Here is a 10,832-nt window from a genome sequence, read left to right as displayed (position 1 = left end):
TTTTAGCAAATATAACCGATTACTCAGGCAAATAAATACAAGCAAAACATTTCAATATTTTTTTTTTTTTTTTTTTTTAACGGTCCATCACTAATAATATGCATTAGTAGCCAATGTAATTGGAGAAATTAAATAATAATAATAAATGCATTATTTGAGATGTGTGTATCAATTTTTCATGCTGCTAATATTTGACACTAAAAGCAATTCAATCTCTCATGCATCATCGTACGGGACTCATGCAATTTATGCATTGTTCATAAAGGTCAATTAACAAGCATTAAAATTAGACCACTAAGAATTTTCTATCTTAGTTCCAGAAATATATATTATTCTATCGCAGAAAATAATCATAGAAGATGAACATACCAGATTTGATAATTCGCACTTAGATACCTCAATATTCTATGGATTCCTCAAAAATCGCACAATTTGACAGCTCTAGCCGTGATCAGTATTTGGAGTATATCTCTCTCGTTCGGTGTCCGATTTCAATGATTCAAGATGTTTCGAACAGCCAACAAAAATGCCTACAACTTTCGTGTTTTACGCATTCTCAGAATATGATTATATCAGGTCCGAAATTTGACTCAAAGTCTGCCCTCGTGAATTGTACGAAAATTCACCTATACAAAAAATAAGATCGTTAATTTTTTTTTCGTCAAATCAAAATACAATAAAATATAATTTATCATCTCCCTTTTTATCATCAAGAGCCTATTTTGGATCATCGTCAAAGCTCATCTTTATGGGATCAAAGTTCGTCTTAAATTGTTGGAACCACGGCTGCAATTTGACGATTGACCACGAAACTTGTGGATGAGGCTTAGACTCCATTTGTTCTCTAATTTTATAGGTAACAAGTTGCTGCAATAAAAACCACGATAATATGGAGATAGGCAAGGTGAGGCGCGGACTAGGTCGCTTTCTTAAGACGAATTTCACGACCCCTTCTCTAATGAGGTGCAAAAAGGTTCCAATCGTGTCGCCTATGGGATACAACAGCCCAGCCTATCTCTCCGCTGTAACTTCACCGAAATTGCACGTTCGAGTGAAGTAGAAGCTTACACCCGACACCCAACAAGAGCTCAACATGTGTATACAATATATAGGATATATGATCTTTAGAAATATAATTTTCTCTCTACTCTCATCCTTCTACAAAGACACCAAAACCCCCTTTATGTAGTATAAAATATAACAACCATAAAATCTCTATTTAATATATAATTAAAGAAAATATGGAGGTTTTATTAGGCAAAATAATAATTTTGTAGGTTTCAAAATAGTGGTCTAAATGACCTCATAAATGTGGTCAAAGACAATATTTATATTTTATAATAAAATATATATTTTTATTAAAATATTCCAACAAAAATTCTATACCGGATCACTTCTGATTTAAATGAAGTTTTGGGTTATTGTGCATATATGAAAAGAATTAATAAATGTGCATAGACTATAGTAAAAGATATAGAATTACTAATATATCATTCACATTAATTGTTTTAGAAATAATTAATTATAAGCGATAAAGGGTAAAATTGAAAATAATGTAATTAATAATTCATTTAAAATCTGAAATGACAAATAATTTGGGATAAAAAAAATTCTCTAAGAAGACAAATAATATGGGACATAGGGAGTATTTATTTTCGAAGACTCTATTGTAGTTTTGGAATTCATTTACATTTTCTGAAATATGATTTTGAAAAGAATTTTTGAAAATAAAAGTAGTATTTGTTTATATTTTGGAGAGACATAAAATATTGAAACAGTGTAATTATCGTTAAAAGAACAAGAGAAAAGATGTTGAAAAAATTGGAAAATAAAGTGATGTTTAGTCATTTTATAAAGGGACAACTCTTACTGTGGCAGACAAATCTTGTTCGAAGAAAAGAAAAAAATGGGAATTTTTTGGAGAAGAAAATTGAAAACCTTAACAAATATGAATTTGTTTAGCGGAAAGAGTGATAACAAAATGAAAACGGTGCCAAACATTCATCAATGCTTCAGGCGAGAATAAATTACCGCCATGAGGAGAGTAGTGAAGAATGTAACAGTTATTCACGGGAGGCTTGTTGGGTATCGATGGCGCGATGAGCTAATTAATCAGGCAGATAGTTTGCGTATCTAGGAACCCATCGTGAGAGGAGCGTGGATACTATCTCCACTCTTCCCTTTCCCCTTTTATGTTGTTGCCTAATCGGGGCTGACGATTCTGGTTTGATGGTGGTGGTCATTCATGAACTGACTATTCGGTGGAGCAATGTACTTCATGTTCATTGTGGATGACTGCTCAAGAAAGGTATGGATCTACTTACTCAAAGTTCAAGGATGAAGATTTTATCACCTTAAAAATTGGTTGACATTAGTTGAAAATCAGACTGACTGAAATGGAATTCGGTAATGAACAATTCAATAACTTTTGTCATGAACAATAAATTGCAAGGCATAAGACTGTTAAAGGGAATCCTCAACAAATGGATTAACTGAAAGAATGAATAGAACAGGTGAGGCAGTCAAGACAACTACTTATCTCATAAACAAAAGTTCATCAATTGCATTAAATTTCAATTGTCATCAAGAAAAATAAACCTCCCATTGGAAATTTAAGACTGTTTGACTGCACAACATCTGCACACTTAAAGCATGTAAACTTCAACCAAAGGCAAATAAGTGTATCATGCTAGGCTGTCCAGAAGGAGTCAAGAGTTACAAACTGTGGAGCATTGAAGAAGGCTCGTAGAAATGCATCATAAGCAGAGATCTGTTGTTCAATGAGACTGAAATGCCTTTTCGGAAGCCAAAAGTTTATGTATCTCAAGTCAAAAGGGACTATCAGCTTAAGGTGGAGCTTGATCAAAACTCAACAACAAAAACCACTACAAGCATCGAAGAAGAGGCTGAAGGAGAAGCACAATCACACGAAGGTGATCCTATCTGATCTTCAAAAGAAGAAGATGATCCCATCTCTAATTATCAGTTGGTAAGGAAAAAAGATAGGAGAGTTAAGAAACATATATTATGCATTATATGTAAGTGAAGATAGGCTCTCGGTATGGAACGAGAAACGTATCAAAAAATAAGAAGTTGTAGTGAGAAAGACAGTTGGTTGCAAGTAATGATATAAGAAATGAAGTCTCTTGAGAAGAATAAGACCTACAAAAATGTTACTAAGTCTGAAAAATAAGAAGTTGGTTGGCTGCAAATGGATATTCAAAAGAATGATGGAATTTCTAAAGTAGAGATCAAGCCAAAATACAAGGACAAACTAGTTGCAAAGGGTTTCACACAAAATGAAGCAATAGACTATAATGAGATATTCTCACAATGGTCAACCAAACCTCTATTAGAGAGATTATGTCACTAGTTGCCAAATTTGATCCGAAACTAGATCAAATGGATGTTATAACACATTTTATGCATGGTGAGTTGAAAAGGACAATTTACATGAAACAACCACATGGTTTTAAAGAAACAAACAGTGAGAAAGTGTGTAGTTGAACAAGAGATTTGACACGTTCATGTTGTCAATTGGCTTCCACAGAAGCATCTACGACAGGTGCGTGTACTTCAATGGAGAAACACATTGATCAAACAAATAATATTACTACTATATGTTGATGATATTTTGATTGCTGGAATGATAGGAAAGAGATTGATATCTAACGACCGGTCTTGGAGGAGAATTTGAAACGATGAATATGAGAAAAGCAAAAGGATTTTGGGGATTGACATCATGAGAAACAGACTGAAAGCTATTATATTCTTGTCTCATATGGAGTAGCTACTAAAGATACTTCAGAAGTATAGGATTGCTGAAGCAAGCAAATATCTACTCGCTTGAGTATTCATTTCAAACTAAGTGTCACTAAATTTCCAAGTACATAATAAGAAGATAAGAGCTGTTTAGAGATAAAATTTATGCATTCAATGATTTGCAGTAGACCTGATCTTGCCTATGCTATAAGCATGTCGAGCTGATTTATGGAAAATTTAGGAAAACTACATTGGAAGGTTTTGAATGGCTCATGGGTACTTAAAGGGATCACAACCTAGGCTTATGCTACAGTCAAGGTGATGAAGGTTTTGAGATGCTAAGAGGGTTTATAGATTCTGATTATGCGGGTTACATTGACACCAGAAAATAAATCTCTAGTTATGTCTGTACAGTATTTTGTAGAATGGTCAGTTGGAAAACTAGTTAGCGAAATGTAGTGGTATTATCATCTGCAGAAGCTAAATACATAGTTTCCACGGAAGCAATCAATGAGGAAATTTTGGCTCAAGGGAATAATTAATGATCTAAATCGGACGAGAACTGATGTCACTGTCTATTGTGACAATCAAACTGATATGCACTTCATAGAATTCCTGTGTTCCATGAAAGGTCAAATCATGTGGACATCAAGCTATACTTCACTAGGGATGTTATAGCTAATGATCAAGTGAGTTCGCAAAGTTCATAACATAATCATGCAGATGCATTAACTAAATTTCTAACGGTCACTAAGCTGACGTATTGTACATTGTAGAATGAGATGTTTGGGGAAACGAATTGAAGCAACTCAAAAAATCTACTCTATTGGGTATTCATTTCAAACTAAGTTCACTCAAGCTCCAAGTACATAAGAAAATAAGAGCTACATGAGAGATAAACCTTATGCGCTCAATGATATGCACTAAACTTGATCTTGCCTATGCTATAAGCATGTTGAGCTGATTTATGAAAATTCAGGAAAGCTACATTGGAAGGTTTTGGAATGGCTCATGAGGTACTTGGGATTACAACCTAGGCTTATGCTATAGTCAAGATGATGAAGGTTCTGAGATACTAAGATGGTCTGATTATGTTGGTTACATTGACACCACAAAATCAATCTCTATTTGCTCAATGTGTCTCTCAAATGATGTACACACACATGTCGTAGTGCTTCTGTTGAAGTCAATTGACAATGTGAAGAACCAATGTGGAGAATTATTGGAATATTTGGTTCAATAGGTGGTTCTTGTTGGGATTGATCAAGAGAGGAATAAGCTCTACATGCCACATGCCATGCACGAGGAAAAATGGTGAAATAGTGAAATCTGTTACGGAGCTCTAAAAAATTTCTAGTGAAGGCACCTGATCTGCACACTTCCCCTACATGTCACTAATTTTAATTATTTCATTTTTGCAAACATTGTATCAAAATTATAATAATTGGATAATGTATTTTGTCTCCATAAATTTCTAATATTGACTTTAAGGCTGTGTTATGTAGCATGAGTTTGATTAGTCTAAATATTGACTAACTAATTATTTAATTGCTAACATATTATATTTCTCATATTTATTTTGTTAGATTCTAAGAAATGGTTTTCCACAAAACGGTCATACTTGGGGATGCAATTATCGTTTTCTTTTATAGTAATCACCTACAAAATTAATCCCATAGTGAGATCACTACTATTTGTTGCATGGTGACATTTAGTTATCAACTTCAAAAATTTATGCGGGTCCAATTGACTTTTAGAACTCGTTTTCAGCACCTATTAATAAAAATTGATAAATTCTTACATCTGATAAGATGTTTTAACAGTTAATATGTTGCTAAATCTTATATTTACACTTACCTTTCAAAGATCTTTATAATCTTTGAGATTTTAATAGGAAAAAATGTGGGATATAGTAATAATGAATATACAGGTAATCCTTAAAATAAAAACTTAGGCAATGTTTGGAAGTGTTTTCATTTTGTTTTCATTGATTTTCCAAAACAAAATTGTATTATTACACTTCTCAAATAATTTTCTCAAAACAATATCGAAAGTTTCTCCCTCTCTCTCTTTCAAACATGATGTGACTGCTACAGTAAAATGATTTGACTGCTACAGTGAAAAATGTTTTCACTAAAAAACAAATAAACATCACTTCATCTTTCAATTTTTTTCTTCTAAAATACATTTTTCTAACACATTTAAACATGATTTGACTGCTACAGTGTATTTTGTCTCCTTCCAAAATATAAACAAACATTACTTTCATTCTCAAATTCTTCCCACAAAACATATTTTCTCAAAATGAAATCAAAATAAGTTTCAAAACGCTCCCAAAAAATATTGAATTAAGAAAAAAAAATATTAAAGGAGCTCATATAAAAATACTAATTTTTCCATATTTGGGGAGATAATTTGTAAAATAATCCCCATCATCAATTAGTGGTGTGAAATGTGAGTTGTGATGATGATAGATATGATTGTAGAATAGATGCCAATTATGAAGTGGTCCGACAAGATGTCGGGTTATGATTGAGTGCGGCAGCGTGCTAGCTGTCCCACGTGTCCCCCCTTCCAATTATGATCCACATTTCCATACCCGACAATAACCCGCCCGGACCGGTACGAGGCTCCTTTCTCCCACGTGACCTGCGCGTGGGTGTGGGGTCCCAATCCCAATCCCAATTGAAATTGATTTGATTACTCATCAATTTTCCAATCCCTGACCAACCATACATCCTGGCCTCTCTTCACATGCTCTTCGCTTTCATCACAATTTCCATACACAAACCCAATCATCATTACCTTATTTAATTAATAGGAAACCTAATTACTTTTGGAGATCTTATATAAAAAAAGAAAAAAAAAAATTTAATTTTGGAGATAAAATATATTTGAGAAGTTTTTTTTTTTAATAAATGAGACTAAGGTTATGTTTCACAGAATTAAACAGAGAACACTGATTACTGAACACGTGACTAATTTGCGTTAAGAGCAGTGTCTGAATACTGAATGTTGAATGTTTAAGCTTGTTTGGTAAAATATAAATGATTGTATCAGAATAATGTAGTTTTACTATATTAACCCTCTATATTTATGTACTACAATTATCATTAATATTTAAATAAAAAATTAACTATGTACTTTTTAATTGTAAATCTAAATTCTATCATTCTAATAGATAAATAAAAATAAAAATTTCAAAATAATTTAATTATATTTAACTATATTAACCCTCTATATTTATTTACTACAATTATCATTAATATCTAAATAAAAAATTAACTATGTACCTTTTAATTGTAAATCTAAATTCTATCATTCTAATAGATAAATAAAAATAAAAAATTCAAAATAATTTAATTATATTTAGCAAACAGCCCTAATCGATAAAACGTGTTCAATTGAATAGTTGGTGTTAAATAATTGTCCAACTAGAGAAAGTTGAAGTTGTTAATTGAAGAAGACAAAGCTATCATTATCAACAATAATTCACCATGACTTCTTTTTCAACCAATTTTCTGATTTTCCTTTTTCTATATTATCTATTATTTTAAATTTCAATGACATATTAAATATAGGGTAATTTCATATATTTATAAATTTGCATATAAGGGTATGTAGAACAATAAAAAAAATTAAAGGGATTAGAATCTTTATTTACAAAAGGTTTGGGGGCAAAATCTAATTTACAAAATATTACTAATAATTCCTTTTTTTTCATCTCCAAAATATTTTATGAGACATTTTTTGTCTTAAAAGGTTATGAAATGAGTGGATATGGTTAAAAAAAAAAGTTGACATTTATTTTAGTTTTTGTATGAAAATATATTTTTTTAATGTAATTTGGTGAATTTTGTTTGAAGAGTGGAAAAATTAAAATTTTAACACTTTGCACCAAGAAAGGAAATACTTTGATTCATTGAGGTATTTTAATCTTTGCATATATATATATATATATATACAGTGGCGGAGCCAGGAATTCGAGACAGGGTGGGCTTAATATTAACGGGGGTTCGGGGGCAGCGCCCCCGATTTTTTTTTTTTGATTCATTCACATAAAAATATAGCACAAAATAACTACAAATTTATAAACTTAAACTAATGGGGCAGCGCCCCCGATTTTTTTTTTATTCATTAACATAAAATAGCATAAAATAACAACAAATTATAAACTTCAACTAATATAACATAAAGTTTTTAATAGATAAGCTAAACTAAATTACTTGGGTGGGCTAAATTAAACTATTTGGGGGGCTAATTATATATAGATATAATATATGGTATAAATTTTTAAATAATGAGAGTGGGCTGGAGCCCACCCTTGCCAAAGGGTGGCTCCGCCACTATATATATATATATATATATATATATATATATATATATATATATATATATATATATATATATATATATATATATATATATATATATGTATGTATATTGTGGTGGAAAGTGTCTTAAATTGTTTGTTTTCCTCCACTATTAAATATCATTTTCTCACTAAATTACTTTATATAATGTCCACATGTTGTTTTATCAAATGCCTATCAAACAAATAATTTACCGAGAGAATTTTATTAAAATTTCAATTAGGTGCAATGGGAATAAATTATTATCTTTTAAGGGTGCAAAGTGCTATTATTTTTTTTCGAGAGTGCAGAGTGTCAAAATACTATATTGTCAATGTAAAAAGTGAAGTTTAGGCCAATAATTTGAAGCAGAAAGAGATTTTGTATACATTTATTTCGTATTCTTTCACGTGCCTCTCAATCTATATAGGATTTCAAATATGGTCTGAGAAAGCTTCATCGTAGTAACGCGAAATGAACTATCTCGCATATATATAGATCTTGTTTGGCTGCTAAGGTAGAAGTAACTAATATAAAACTAAATAATTTAGTGAATTCCAATTGTATTATTAGATGGTAGAATGTCGAATAAAATTTTCCTTGGATAATTTATGGAATATACTAAATAAAATAACTATAAACATCAGTCAGAAATAAGGGTTGAGAAATAATGGACATAAAACCTAGTCACATGCACTTATGGTCAACATAGTAATTCTGACCATGACCGGCTACCTCAACAATATTGATGTGATACCATTGGGGAAAGATATATGTAGTTTTTTTTAGCAATTTTGATTTTGTTTTTTCTTAAGTGGAAAATTAATCGAAAATTTAGCAAATCGGGATCTTTTGAATCGGAGCTGACGGAAATTTGAACTGTTACTCCCCTATAATATAAAAATATAATAATATGATATTATACGTGTAATTTTTGCAAGAAAAAAAATTGAATTTTCGGAAATTAAGATTACGATCGAGAATCGAAATTTCATATGTATTCCAATTCGATAAATAAACAAATAAAAATCCCTGAAATCGGACTGTACACGGCTGGTATGGGTTAATCAACATGAAGTGGCTTAAATTTATTTATTTTTTCCTTAATTTTGTTGATTATGTAATTATAAACCACTAAACGAGTACGATATTCCAAACTATTATACTAAATTAAAAAATCAGATTAAATATTCAGTATGAAGCCCAGACACAACGGATCTTTCAACCATAATAAATTCTTAATTTTTTTTTTGATATATTTTAACAAAATCAGATATAAATTAATTTAATTATTAATAATTAGCCCTAATGATATGCAAAATTTTTGGGGTAGCTAAACAAAGTTGTAATGTAACATCAATAATTAGGAATCATGTGCGTCCTAGGTGGTTCCACCAGCATTCCAAGAACAGCCCAACTACAGCAAGGCGCACGTGTACCCCCACACGTGCACATCTGGTCAAACCCACTTTGTCTTTGCTGGATCTGGTCAAACCCCAAATTCTACAATATTAGTATTATTATATGGTTGTCAATTTGTAATTTTTATCATAAATTCGTTGAACATATTTTAATCATAATTCATTGCACATATTAACATTTTTTTAAATCCATTTTCTTATATTATTTGTTATTTTAGGAGTCTAAAGAAGAATACACGGTGACATTACAGTGTTACAATTTTAATCGTCGCTAAAACTATCTTGTAAATGTAGGGCAATTTACGAAATTCTAATGGCATTTTTTGTAATTTTTTTTATCTCCAAATTTTTGTTTATTATCTCATATTTTAAAGTCATTTGAATTTAATTTCACCCCCTAGCAAATCTAGCTTCATTTTTCTTGTAATTTTGCAATAATTTTAATTATTTTTACCTAATGTCATTTTTGTAATTATTTTTGTAATTATTTTTGTTTTTATGTTGTTTATTTACTAAATTTCTAATTTATTTGTTGTTCCGCTTTCTTTGAATTGATTTATATGAATATTGATGCTCTGTAAATATAACTAGTAAATTTATTAATATAGTGTACTATGTTTTGTTTATTTATTGTTACATTCAGGTATTAAAATTAATCTTTTTTTTTATATTTTTAAAATGATATCATGTGCATTGCACGAGAAAAAAATACTAGTCTTATATATAAAAGAGAGAAACACTATAATAACCCTAGCAACCCTAATAGTATTTTTTTGTAATTTTTTTTCTCTATTAATTTCTAATATAAATAGTTCAAAATTCAAACCAAACAGTGTAGAATCTTTTTAATATCAATTTCTTTTTTACCATATACATGTTTAATTTGTCTACAAGTTTCTTTTCTTCTAAGTTTTGCTTCGTAATTATTTCATTTCTTTAACGATCAATTTCATTTTATAATAATTAAGTTTAAATAATCTTTAGCTGAGTGATTTTGTATTATCATATTTGTATGAATATTGTAATTTAAATATCACTAACAAATTTTATTATAATTTTTATTTTTAATTATTTAAATAACCATTTTTTCATATTTTTAAATGTTATCTCGTGCATTACACGTAGTGTAGTGCTAGTAAAATTAAAAGGCTATTTAACAAGTTTCGCCATCTATTCGTCTAAACCTAAAACAACTAATAGAAGTACAACTTTAATATGTTAAACTGAAATTGAAATTGAAATCGGATTAACCAATAAATTTATAATTTACTTCAAAAAAAAAACACCAAAACATAAT

The sequence above is a fragment of the Erythranthe guttata genome, chromosome 1, assembly GCF_056151865.1.
Source record: "Erythranthe guttata isolate IM_541 chromosome 1, IM_541, whole genome shotgun sequence".
NCBI lineage: Eukaryota > Viridiplantae > Streptophyta > Magnoliopsida > Lamiales > Phrymaceae > Erythranthe > Erythranthe guttata.
Note: the sequence above shows the minus strand (reverse complement) of the source record.